The 14,736-nt window shown below is 34.6% G+C and overlaps 1 long non-coding RNA gene across 1 annotated transcript in view; it reads left to right on the forward strand.

The window, feature by feature from the left end:
• The first annotated feature begins 414 nt into the window (after positions 1-414).
• LOC130456358 (uncharacterized) overlaps positions 415-14,736 on the forward strand; it is a 40,250-nt gene continuing 25,928 nt past the window's right edge. Inside the window, exons 1-2 of the long non-coding RNA XR_008915102.1 lie at positions 415-765; positions 7,043-7,113. This is a non-coding gene — a long non-coding RNA (uncharacterized LOC130456358). The remainder of the gene's footprint in view (positions 766-7,042; positions 7,114-14,736) is intronic.

A 14,736-nucleotide genomic window follows, 5' to 3' on the forward strand; every position in this document is an offset into this window, starting at 1 on the left:
ATATATATATATACACATACACACAGATGTCTACTCAAGCTCCAAGTTGTGACTCCTTACTAGGAAAAAATATTCAAAGTCCTTCTAGGCTAGTAGGTCTATTGCAGGTAAAATATAAAATGATTAAAGTCAGAAAATCTCTGAAGTTCTTGTAATAAAGTTTAATCAGTATAAAGGGTAGCTTCTCCTCTGTCTAAGAAAAATATTTACAATTTAAGTCCATTGTTTAAAGCTTTTTCATACTGCCCTGTCTTGTCTAAAAGTAAACCAAGAATGACCAGACTTAGAGAAAGGAGTTATTTATTTCCATATACCAAGAAGTTGCCAGGATTTAGAAATTTTTCATCTGAAGTGACTAAAAAACAAACAAACAAACAAAAACAAACAACCCTACCATAATGCTTTAGAAGTTTGGGTTAATCCATCATAAGCCAAAAGTAGGCAATAAAGAAAAAAAGAGAGTTTTCAGCCTTATGCCATCTTTTTTTTAATACCTTTATAAAAAGGAATTCTTCATTCCTTTTTTAATTTATCTGGAGACCTGGAGATCCTCTTACCATAGAGATGTGTAGGGATTAACCAGCCCACAGTGAAAGGAAGTAGAAACCATAGAAAAAGGAAGGAGAAACCATAGAGATAGGAAGGAGACACCATAGAGATAGGAAGGAGAAACCATAGAGACAGGAAGTGAGGTAGGAAAAGGGGATAAAGCAGCTGGCCTCAGTTGGTCAGTCTGTCAGTTGCTGATAGGACTGGGAGTTGTGAGTAAGTTGGCTGCTGGAACTGTGTTAGGTTGGTAGTTGGTGTTTAGTAACTGTAATATAAAAGGTGGGCCTGAACTTACTGAGAGGATTTTTTGGCTTTGGGGTTTTATGCTTTTGGTTTGGGCTGCTAGGTTTTTTTTTTTTTAATTTTCTTAAGCTTTTTGGGAGGTGGCTGGTCTTTGTTGATAGACCTAATTGGGATTGTGTTAAACACTGATTGAGGTTAGTTTTGATTGGGCTGGATTGGATTGGAAGTTTTTGGGGTGGTTGTTATTAGTGGTACTTATAGATAGAAATAGGTAGCTTTAGGTAATAATTATAGGTAGTTATAGGATAACTAGTATAGACATTAGGAAATCTCTACCTCTTTCCTATATTTCTCTCCTTTACTATATTCATTTTACTATATTCTTTCACTATCTCTACTTTAATTAAACTAAATTATTAATTGTTAAAAGCTGATAGTAGTTTTCTTTACTATGGCTTAAAGGGATAATATTAATTTACAACTCTTCTATATCCTTGTTAAAACTTAAATTATTAAAAGCTGATTTCTTATTTTATCAAAATTCCTAATTTTAACCTGTACACCTTCAATAACAAAATTTGGTGATTTTCTTTAAATTGGATCATAATTACATAATCACTCAATATTCTTAGACTACTCAAAATCAGCTCAAAAGGAAATGGATGTATAATTTTCAAACAGTCTGTAGGTCTGGCTGAAATTTTACAGCATGTGAGATTCCTCTAGGAGATTAAACTGTTTCACCTTGGTAAGTAAGGTTTAGTGAAATGCAAATGTAATTGTGATTGGAGCTAATAACTCCTCAGATGCTTGTGTAAGGTAAGTTCATGAAAATTATGTTGGGTACACTTTCAAAACTAAATGGAAGGTGAATGTCTTTTGGTCAAGGGGAACAAAACAAAATATTTCTCAAAAAGGAAAATAAAAGACCAGGATGACATTTTCCTGACAAAATATACCCTTTAAAATTGCTCAGAGAAATGTTTGGAGGAAAAAAAGAAAACATGGAGGAGCTAAGCATGGCCTGGTAACCCTGTAAGCAATCTCCTTTATCATGGAAAAAATTGGGATTTAAGGTATCTTTTTTCTCATGCACATGTTGCAATATAGGAAGGTGGACATGATTGAAATTTGCATTTAAATGGAAGTGGTTAGAGGTAAAGGCACAATGTTTAGAAAAATGAGAGTATCCATTTTTCTGAGAGGGATGCATATTGTTATTGTATACCATTAAGGTGTCACAGAGCCGAAATATGTTTAGAAATATTAGACATTGCTACAGAACACAGGGCAGTCACTGCCATTTGGAAATGACTATACACTATGAATGAATCTAACTGAACCTTACATCAAGTACAATTGTCTCTAATGTTTTCTTCTGCCATTACCTAATGCCAGTCCTGTTCACTAAACAGGAAAAGAGCTATTAGACAGCTTTTTGCTACTTTTCAATTGCTATAAAATAAAAAAAATCATTCATCACTGCATCCCTGTTGCTTTTCTGCCCATCTTCTGTAGGACATCACCAAACCCCAAAATATTGGGTAGATACAAGCACAGAAATAGCTCTGTATATCTATGAATCATGACCATTCTTGTGTATTTACTAATGGTTTTCCATTGATATACCCAAAGTAATAGAAAATGAAACAGCAGAGTCAAAAAGTTGTCATCTATATTGGAAGTGATAAATTGTAGATTTTATATTGCTGTCTTTTGTTTAAAAGAAAGATTTGTCTCTCTGAACTGAAATTTATAGGGAAAAAACCCTGAGATTGTTCCCAGAGACTGTAAGCAGTATGACTAGGATCAATGATAAATGGACAGAAGTTCTCTCAAGAGGTATCTAATCCAACCTCTTTATTTTATGGAAGAAGAAACTGAGAAGTAGAATTAGTGGCTTACCAAAAACCACACAATTTGAACTTGGGTTCTCTGACCCTTGATCTTGTACTCTTTCTATTAAATCACCACTCCACCTCATATTTTCATAGTACTTAAGTTTAAATTATTTTTTCATATTTTTTATCTAATTGGCTTTTCTAACAGTCCACTAACATAGATAGAATAGAAAATATTGTAGTATATTTATGATGAGGTCATTCAGAGGCTTTCATAAATAATTATCAATTCCAAGGATGGATGAAAGAAGTAAGAACAGTGGAAATTCTGTCCAGTTGCTTTGACTAGCCTTGGTTTGTGTTACTCTTTCTACTGCTGGACATTTGACTGAACTCACAATAGGATCTGAAGGAATGATAACAAATCACATTTCCCTAGCACTTTATGGATTATAAAGGCCTTTTCTCACTCACAGCACTCATAGATGTCCTGTGAGATTGTCAGAGCAATTATTATTTCCCACATTTGATGCATAGAGAACCTAAAGTTAAGAATGTAACTTACAGTGGTCACACAGCTAATGAAAATTGAAGCTGATATTAAACCCAGGTCTCTTAATTCCAGCCTGAAATCTTTTCCCACAATACCCCATTATGTTTTACATACCAAAAAAAAAAGTCAGAATCTCTACATCTCTGATATGCCTTTTATTTGTGAAAAATTAGGATAATGCCCATAAAAATCTGATTGAATTAAGTTAAGCTAATGCTATGGATTTTCCTTAATTTTGAAAAAAATGTATGGGACCAGAAATACCCCCAGATAATTGAATCCTTCAATTTAGAAATAGTCATTCCCTAAAGGTGGGGATGGGACTAGATTCTACCTCCAAGTCCCTACAAGTTCAATGGCTTTGAATACTCTAAGGAAGATTATTTATTGTTTGTACTTTCCAATTAAATGGAACCTGAATTATGTGAAACTTTTGGGAGATTCCCTGGGTGTGTCTAACCAATTTAGGTTTTTTTTTTCAGTTATAAGACATAATTGAAGATAAAATCATGAATTTTCCAAAGAGATTGAGGTAAAACTTATATAGAAGAAACAAGTTTACCTCACAATGATAAAAAAAGTTAACTTTAGAATTAATCAAAGGAAAATGCAGTATCCAAAGTCATAGGTAGGAAACTTGGAAACCCATTATATCCAAAGTTAGTTAGACAAATGTATATTCAAAAAGGCTTAGGAAAAAATGATAGCTATAAAATAATCCTAGTAATGATAACAATGCTTTTCCCTCAAAATTATATAGCATTCAGTTGTTACAAAAGCATTTTCATAGTTATCAAGTGATAACATTTGAACAACCCAGTGGAATTACTTGTAGGCTCTGGGAGGAGGGACGGAAGAGGGGAGGGAAAGAAAATGAATTATGTAAACATGGAAAAATATTTAAAAATTAAATTAAAAAAGAATAAATAAAACCAAAAAAGAACTTTCAAATCCCTTGGGCCATTTGACATTCAAAACTTTAAACTTGATTGGAAAGTATTTTCCTCCTCATTTGATAGGTGAGACCAGGAGTTAAGGAGCTAAGGTGTCTAAGCCAGACTGACAATGGCTAGAAATTGGTAGAGCATGTTACTCTTCCATAAAGTATTATTAAGGAAACTTTTAAATACTAGAGAAGACAATAACTTTCTTCAATGGTATTCTGAAAAGCACTGTCACTTTCACAGAAAATATATATTTTGGGAAAAAAATAAACTATTGTATCTAGACCGTTGTGATAGATCACCCAAAGAAACCTCTCAATGGAGATTCAAATGTGTGATTTTCATGATGTTTGTGGATTCACACACGAGTCATTGCTGCCCAGTGGAAAGTGTACTGGAGGGACTCTCACTAAATATGATAGTGGGGAAGAGTTCTGTTGAGTTGTTTTCAGGCATATCTGACTCTTTGTGTCACCATTTGCCATTTTCTTGGCAAAGATACTGGAGTAGTTTGCCATTTCCTCCTCGTAGCCCATTTTGCAAATGAGGAAACTGAGACAAACAGAGTTAAATGGCTTGAGCAGAGTTACAAAGCTAGTGTCTCAGGACATACTTGAACTCATGAAGATGATTCTTCTTATATTCTAGCCTAGCACTTTAACAAATGCACTACCTAGCTGCTGGGAAATATTTCAACCAAGTCTAAAACTGCTAACAAGTTTCCAAGAAAAGATTATAAAAATGGCACTAAATGAAGCAATGATCAGAAAGCTTGAGTTCAGTATTGCACAGGAAAATGGCCAAAAACCTATGGTGTTCACGCAAGCACAAAGAGGAGCTGAAGCCAGTGGGATCTTGATCCTCCACTTTCCACCAGACATAAATCATTTTTGGTCACTTAAGGAAATTTTAGTGCCATATATTTGACATCTGTCATTCTTGTGGTATGAAAGAAGGTCTATATGTTCTAAAAGAGTGGACCTACTTTTCTTGTGCTCTAAGAACATCTATCAATCCTCTTCCTCTTTGACAAGAAACTGTTAATATTTCTATTAATCAATCAATTAACAAACATTTATTAAATTATGTGCCAGGTTTGTTACAAAAGTTAAAAAATAAGCATCTCTAATCCTAAAAATTTACATTAATTTTAGAAAAGAAGAAAATGCCTGTATGTATATATGTATGTGTATACCAGCACGAATGAATGCTTGCATATGCAAAATAAACATATTCAGAATAAATTAAAATTAATATCTGAAAGATACAACATAGTTTCTCCATCTCAAATCAATCAGAACTTCAATAGAAAATTTAGTAAGTGCTTGCTGTGTGTCAGGCACTGTGCAAGGTTCTGCAATAACCAGAGATCTCAGTGTTTAATAAACAATGAAGAGCATTTTTTTCTGTTTTATTTTATTTCTGTTTAGATAAGTCCTTGTAGCTAAGAGCCCAGTTTTCACTGGCAACATATGAGGAGTACTTAGATCCAAAATCAAGTTTCTTTTTGTGTGATTATTCATTAAGACCGGTATTGCATAGATGTTAATTATTTTAAGTGTATTCTTTCCATTAAGTTTTGATTTCTGCATGATGGCCACTCATTAAACATGAATAGCTTCTGCTTTTGTTTTTAATTAAATTTTATCCTTTTTACATGGCAATATAATTTTTAATATTTTCTGACATTTTTCAATCCATTTTCTTCCTCTCTGAGATGGCAGGTAATTTGTTATCATATAATGCATATTTATATGTTTATCATGTTGTGAAACAAGACATACATTGTTTACACAAGAGAAAAATTCATACAGGAAATAAAGTGAAGAATGGTATACTTCAATCTATATTCAGACCCCAACAATTCTTTCTGTGATGTTGAATAACTATTTTGGCCAGTTATTCCCCAAATGATGGATATCCCTTCAGTTTCCAGGTCTTTGCTACCAAAAAAAGGGCTACTATGAATATTTTTGTACAAGTAGGTCTGCCCTGTATTTGATCTTTTGGGGATAGAGACCTAGTAGTTATATTGCTAGGTCAAGGGGCATTTATAGTTTTATGACCCTTTGAATATGTTTCCAGATTATCCTCCAGAATGGTTGAACCAGTTCTTAGCTCCACCAGCAATATATTAGTATCTGTGTTTTACCACATTCCCTAAAACATTTATCATTTTCCCTTTTTTGTCATGTTAGCCAGCCTGATAGGTATAAGATGGTATCTTACAATTGTTTTTATTTGTATTTCCCTCATTAAAAGTAATTTGGAGCATTTTTCATATGACTAAAGACAGTTTTGATTTTGCTGACTGAAATTTGTCGGTTGAGAATGCCTTGAATTCTTATAAATTTGACACAATTCTCTATATATTTGAGAAATGAAACCTTTGTCAGAGATACTTGCTCTAATTTTTTCCCCCTTGTTTCTTGTCCTTCTAATCTTGATAGTTTTGTTTGTGCAAAATTTGTTGACTTTAATGAGGTCAAATTTATCTATTTTTACATCTCATAATGTTTTATATGTCTTGTTTGGACATAAATTCTTCTCTTATCCATAGATCTTACAGATAAAGATGTTATACTTTCCTTGTTTGTTTATGTAGTTACCCTTCATTTCTAAAACATGATTCCATTTTGAGTTTACCTTGACATATGGCATATGACATAGTTTTCCCAGTATTTTTTCTTTTTCCAAAAACATGGATCTTTGGGTTTTTCAAGCACAAGGTTACAATAGTCAATTACAACAATGTGTTGAGTACCTAATCTATTTCATTGATCCAATACTCCCTTTTATAGCTAATATCAGCTTGTTTTAATGGTTACCATTTAATTCCACAGTTTGAGATCCAGTACAACCTTACTTAATATTTTTAAATTGATCTCTTAATATTGTCTTTTTTCTTCTAGATGAATTTCATTATTTTTTCTACATTAATCAGATAATTTTTGGATAATTTGATTGGTATGGCACTGAATAGGTAAATTAACTTATGTAGAATTGTCATTTTTATTATATCAGTCCAGGCTACCCCTGTGCTAAATTTGGCTTTCCTTAAGAAAATACATGTACTTACACATATTAATTTCTGATCTTTCATATATTGAGAATTTTATCTTTAGTCCAAATGATATTTTCATATTTGTAGAGAAAATTTCCATGATATGAAATAGCTAGTCATGTGCTCTTCAGTATAATTGTATTATTTCATATCATCCATGCACATCTAGCTATTAATAAGATGATTTGATTTGACTACATCTTGAATTGAAAGTCATATAGATTTGTATTAAGGAATTAGAGTAATAGGTTTAAGGTCAGACAGAATGATAGGACAGAAACTTTCTACCTGGAAAATGCTTTTTTTCTAGATCCATTATTCTATTGACACTATTATGTTTGTGGCAGGTTTTTAAAAGAAAATAGTTTTCTTACAAAAATAGCAAATGATTATTCCTGAATACACACTACACTTGTATCTAGATTACATATATAAAGATCCTGACATAGGTTCAGAACTGAATCTAAATTCTAAATCTAAATCTAAACCTAAATCAGAACTGAAACTAAACTAAAATCTAAAAGTAAATGACTTTTAAATATTATGGAGGTTTGGATAGCTTATTCATCAGACACTATCTGGATAATAAATTATTCTTCATACTTCTGGGACTTCTTATTACACCTATTTCCTGCCTCTGCCAAGATATTGGTGGAAACAAAGGATTAATTGGAAAATATGGGTTTTTACAGGATTATAAACTTTGAATGCTTTATATAATGGATATATATATGTATATAAATATATATTGGCCTATAATTACAGAGGACATCATGGTTCTAATCTTTTGGACATAAGCTATAGTTTTACTATTGCCCATGCATACAAGGTAGATAATGATTTAATAATCTAAAGTCTTTTAAAAATATTTAATAGTTTACTCCAAAAATTTAGAAAGATGTTTTGATATTTAGTAAAGAAAGCAAACAATATTAAAGTATATCAATATATTTCAGTTTAACATATCATGGCTAGAATAACCTCTACCCTAATCTGTAATTGTTAACTTTTAAAATTTGAAAAACTAGTTAACTCTTTCACATTGGCAAAAATCTCTTTAGTGTTCTTTTCAAGATATTTTCTACATAATATGTTTTCTCCATAAGATGTTAAATTATGCCTTTCAGAAATTAAGTTCTTTTTGTTATTTATCTCTTTCCTCAAAACCTCTTTCTCTGACCAACAGTTAACTATTCTCCAGATTAAGCACCAAACTCTGTCATCTCAAAAATTTCTCATTGTGATGTTAAAATTTGGGTCCTGAAATCATACCCCCATCATAAAAATACAAGAATAGTATCAGAGTCACTCTGGAAGAGGCTACTTGCACTGGTATTAAATTCCTTCTCATAAAAATACACAAACATTTGGAATGGTGTTTTTTGTAAATATATAAATATATATATAATATACATATATATACACACATATATATAACGTACATATTATGTATAATTGTATATACTGTGTACAAATGTATAGAATATATTTGTTTATGATATGTAAAAGTCCTGTATATGTGTACTAGTAATATATGTAAAACATTGTGTGTACACTTCAAATACAAAGAAAGCTATATAATTCAATGAAGAAATATTCTTTTGCATAGCAACTATTTATTCCTTTAATTTTTTTCTACTTATACTTTGGGCTATTATTTTTTGATGCATTAATATTTCTGCATCTTTAAAAATTTGGTTAATGATATAGGATAACTACAAGTGTATCTAAACCCCATAAGTTATTATTATTATTTTATCATAGGGAGTTCTACAATTGGGATTTTATTTTTCAGAAGAAATATTACCTCAACCTCAACCCCCATGTCCATCCATCTGAACATGGACCTACCTAAGTCCTAGGTAAATTTATTAAGTTTTTGTATATAGTGACTATTTTTCCTCAAAGAACGTTAAAAACAGCATTTGTTAAATTTTTTTTCTACCCTGACCATACCAAATTGGTCATTTTAATTATGTTATCCTCTTAGTGATATTATTTTTTTCATTTTTTTTTACTAGACATGAATGGCAGTAGATCTCATCCACTTGAATCATAGATTTGGATAACAATTCTTTCTTTTATTTTGCCAAAAGCCATTACTGAATACTGAAATTATAATCAAAGTGTCCAGGCCTAGTTGATAGGGCCACATTAGAGTTTATAACCACTGAGAGTTCTGGGGGTGGAGCCAAGATAGAGGAGTAATCCTCAGCAGCTCTGTGCCACCATGAGAATTTTGTCTGACCAAGATGAAAATATCACCACAAAATGAATACAGGAGTGAAAGAACCAACAAGTAGACAAGATGAAAGAACTTTTAAGAAAGGAAAAACCCCAAAGGTAGGCAACAAACATCTGAGGCTCTGGGGTGATAGGAGGGTAGACCCACCAAGAATTTATAGCAAGGAAGGAAGAGCAAGTTAAGAGCAAGCCACACCCAACACCCTATATCTCCCATCCAAGGTTCAGTAACCTATGCCCAAGCCAACATCCAGATACTGAGACCCTGCCTGAGCAAATAGAAGTACAAGCCAACTCAAACCCCTTGAAATTTTAAACTTGTGCAGAAGTCTGGAGCCCCATCCCAGAGGATTCAAGTTTGGGCTTGGGACAAGGACTTAATTCACACTTTGGGGTGGATGGTAGTACTAATACTTAATACTAAGTACTGATCTTTTTGCCTAAAGCTCAGGGCAGAGCTCCAAGACAGGACAATGAAGGATGTGCCTGATTGGATCAAGAACACAGTGAAACCAAAAACTTGAGCCTGAGCTTGAGGCTCGAATTTGACCAAACCCTGACCTGATCTAGATCATTCATATCAAAAGCTTAAACTTGACCCTGAGGCAAGTCTTTAAGCCACCAGCATCTCAAGAGTCAACTTAATCAGCAGTCATCCCCACACCCTAAGCCTATCTATAATTACATAGGAAAAATGAGCAAACAACATCAAAAGCACCTAGCTCTACAACATTTTTATTAAGAAAAAGAGCAAGGTACAGACACAAAAGGGGACAGTGAAAGCAAAGGAAACATCCCTAAAGTCCAAAAGAAAAATATGGATTGGACACAGATTCTGGATGAACTCAAAAAATGACTTCAAAAACCAATTAAGAGAGGCAGAGGAAAAGTGGGAAAGAGAAATGAAAGTAATGCAAGAAGAAATGGGTCAATTGAAAAAGGAGGAGATAAAAAATTGACAGAAAAATTGGGTCATAAAAACCAGAATTAATCATCTATAAACTAATGATTTCATCAGAATTCAAGAAACAACAAAAGCCATAATCAAGAAAGAAACATTGAACCTTATATTAAAGAAATTATCAAAGATAATTGCTCAGAGAACCTCAAACAAGAAAATAAAATTGAAGTTGAAAAAAAAATTCACAGTTCAACTTCAGAAAGAAATCCTCAAATGACAACTTCCAGGAATGTAATAGCTAAATTCAAGAGCCACCAAGCCAAGGTAAAAATACTTCCAACAGACAGAAGAAACCATTCAAATACCATGGAACTTCAGTCAGGATCACTGAGTACCTAGTGGCTTCTATATTAAAGGATTGAAAGGTATGGAATATGATATTCAAGAAGGCAAAAGATTTGGGTTTACAACTCGGAGTCACCTATCCAGCAAAACTAAGTATATTCTTTCGGGGCAAAAATCAATATTCAATAAGATAGAAGATTACCAAGCATTCCTGAAGAATAAGTCAGACCTAAACAAACAAAAAAATAAAGTCCAAAAGAAGCACAAAAAGGTAAATAAGAAAGAGAAAATTTAAGGGACTCATTAAGGTCAAAATATTTATAAGCCTACATGGAAAGAGGATTTCTGTAATTCTCAAAAACTAATTTCAGTAGTAGGGAAGATAGAAGGAATGTGTTCAGAAAGAGGGTAGAGAAGTAAGCTAATTATGAAGATATTAGATATATGTAAATATGACATGGAATAATATATATGAATGATATGATGTCTACATATGAATGATATGTAAAATTTTAATGAAGAACTGAAAGGGCTGCACTGAGAGAAAAGGGAAGGAAGAGAAAGAATGTAGTAAATTATATAACATAAAGAGACATGAAAATTATTATAGAGAGGGGATGAGTGGTGAAAGGCAATGCTTAAAGTTTACTATTATTGTAAAGGACTCAGAGGTTAAAATGAGTATACTCAGTAGGGCATAGAATTCTTTCTTACTCTACTCAGTTAGGTATATCTTACCCCACAAAGAAGTAGAGGAGAATAAGACAAAAAGCAAAATACTGATGAGAAACATAAAGAGAATAGAGCAGGATTTAAAGGGGATAATATGATGGAGGGAAATGCACAGTAACCATAATGCTGAATGTGAATGGGATGAAATTACCCATTAAAAGGAAGCTGATAACATAGTGGATTTAAAAAGAGAATTCTACTCCATCTTGTTTACAATAAACACATTTGAGGCAAGGTGACACTGACAAATTCAAAATAAAAGGCTGGAGCAGAAATTATTATGCATCATCTAAATTTAAAAAAGCAGGAGTAGCAATAACAATGCCAGACAAAGCTAAAGTAGAAATTGATCTGATGAGGAGGCAGAGTCAAGATGGCAGCTTAGGAGCAGCAATAGTTCAGACCTTTGAATATCCTTCCTTACCGATCACAAACTGAACACTCCTAAGGGCCTGAAAATCAAACCCAACAACAAAACAGATGCAAAGAACCCTCCTGTGGACTCAATCCAAAAGGTATGATTCCCCCCAAAAGCTGGAATCTGAGAATACTCAGGTTTAAGAGAAAGGCAGAGGGAAGGTCACAGGACCCCTCCACCCACACCCAGAGTGCTGAGCCCTCAGCACCAGCAGGAACCTCTGAGCAGGCAAAGGTGCTGGTCTAGAGGGTGTGCCTTGTGGGCAGGGCTGTGCCAAGCTCAGAGCATCCAACACAGGCAACAGGGAGGCAGCCAGAGAGAGATTCAAGACCTGGGAGCCTGGGCGGCTGGGTCCTTCCATTTGGCTCCACCCATACTGGAGGTTTTTGCCTCAGGACACATATAGCCCAAACCAGTTGAACTTAATATGGTAAGGAGTTCTCAGAGCTCAGGGAGGCCAGGACCACTCTCCCCCCCACCCCCCCAGAGTGCTCAGACTCCAGCAACGACAGGAACCTCTGGTTAGTCAAAGGAACTGGACTAGAGAGTGTACTGTGCAGGCAGAGCTGTGCAAGGCTCAGAGCATCGAACACAGGCTGTGGGGAAGTGGCTGGAGAGAAATGGAGAGAGAGCCTGGGTGGCTGAGACCTTTCATTTGGCTCCAGCATTCCAGAAGTTTTTAACCCAGAGCACTTAGGGTCCAACACAGCTGAACTTAATCCCATCAAAAGCCTCCAGAGGACAGGGAAGTTCAAACTCCTCCCTCAGAGACTGCACTGAGAGGTCTGACAAAGCTCCAAGTGGGGAGACTGGCATAAAGCCCCAAAACCAAAAAAAAAATGAGAGGAACAAGAGCACAGACAAATATGAGGAGAAAAGAAGGGGCAAATATGAGCAAGCAGCAGAAAAAGAAGAAAGAAATTACAATAGACACCTTCTACACAGCCAACAGAACAGAGGGGGAGAGATCAGCAAACCCCAGCAAATTGGATACAGGCTTTGGAAGAACTCAAAACGCAATTAAGAGAGGCGGAAGACAATTGGGAAAAGAACTTAAAAACTAATATAAGTCACCTGGAAACAGACGCACTTGAACTAAAATGAGAAAATAGGGTCTTGAAAGTCAAAATCAACCAGATGGAAAATGAGGCAAAAGAGTTGAAAGATGAAGAAAAGAAGATGCAACATGAGAAAAAAGAGTTTAAAGATGAGGTAAAGAGGATGAAAGATGACCTCCAAAGAAAATCAGACCAGAAGGAAAAGGATGACCAAAAAGCCAGGGATGAAATCCAGTCTTTAAGAACCAGAATACAATAAGTGGAATTAAGTGACCTCACAAGGCAGCAGGGCACAATAAAACAATACCAAAAGAATGAAAAAATTGAGGAAAATGTGAAGCATCTCATCCACAAAGCAGAGGATTTAGAAAATCGTTTGAGGAGAGACAATTTAAGAATCATTGTTCTAACGGAAGACCATGAAAAAAGAAAAAAGTCTGGACATAATACTACAGGAAATTATTCAAGAAAAGGGCCCTAATATCCTAGAACAGGAAGGAAAAGTGGAGATTGAAAGAATCCACAGATCACCTCCTGTACTTAATCCCCAACTGACAATACCCAGGAATGTTATAGCCAAATTCAAGAATTATCAGACCAAAGAAAAGATATTACAAGATGCCAAGAAGAAGTCATTCAGATACCATGGAACCACTGTGAGGATAACACAGGATCTGGCTGCATCCATACTGAAGGACAGAAAGGCATGGAATATGATATTCTGGAAATCAAGGGAACTAGTTGACTACCCAGCAAAATTGACTCTATTCTTTTTTTTTAAAACATTATTTTATTTGGTCATTTTCAAACATTATTCATTGGAAACAAAAATCATTTTCTTCCTCCCCCCCACCTCTCCCATAGTCGGTGCATGATTCCACTGGGTATCATATGTGTTCTTGACTCGAACACATTTCCATGTTGTTGATATATGCTCTAGAGTGTTCATTTAGAGTCTCTACTCAGTCATATCCCCTCCACCCCTGTAGTCATGCAGTTGCTTTTCTTTGGTGTTTTTACTCTCACAGTATATCCTCTGCTTGTGGATAGTGTTTTTTAGATCCCTGCACATTGTTCAGGGACATTGCATTGTACCTAATGGAGAAGTCCATTACCTTCGATTGAACCACAGTGTATCAGTTGCTGTGTATAATGATTTCCAGGTTTTGCTCCTTTCGCTCTGCATCACTTCCTGGAGGTTATTCCAGACTCCATGGAATTCCTCCACTTTATTATTCCTTTAAGCATAATAGTATTCCATCACCAACATATACCACAATTTGTTCAGCCATTCCCCAATTGAAGGGCATCCCCTCATTTTCCAATTTTTGGCCACCACAAAGAGCGCAGCTATGAATATTCTTGTACAAGTCTTTTTCCTTATTATCTCTTTGGGGTACAAACCCAGCAGTGCTATAGCTGGATCAAAGGGCAGACAGTCTTTTATCACTCTTTGGGCATAGTTCCAAATTGCCCTCCAGAATGGCTGGATCAATTCACAACTCCACCAGTAATGAATTAGTGTCCCCACTTTGCTACATCCCCTCCAGCATTCATTCCTTTCCATAGCTGTCATGTTAGCCAATCTGCTAGGTGTGAGGTGATACCTCAGAGTTGTTTTGATTTGCATCTCTCTGATTATAAGAGATGTAGAGCACTTTTTCATGTGCTTATTAATAGTTTTGATTTCTTTGGCTGAGAACTGCCTGTTCATGTCCTTTGCCCGTTTGTCAATTGGAGAATGGCTTGATTTTTTGTACAATTGATTTAGTTCTTTGTAAATTTGAGTAATTAAACCTTTGTCAGAGGTTTTTATGAAGATTGTTTCCCAATTTGTTGCTACC

The sequence above is a fragment of the Monodelphis domestica genome, chromosome 1 (genome assembly GCF_027887165.1).
Source record: "Monodelphis domestica isolate mMonDom1 chromosome 1, mMonDom1.pri, whole genome shotgun sequence".
NCBI lineage: Eukaryota > Metazoa > Chordata > Mammalia > Didelphimorphia > Didelphidae > Monodelphis > Monodelphis domestica.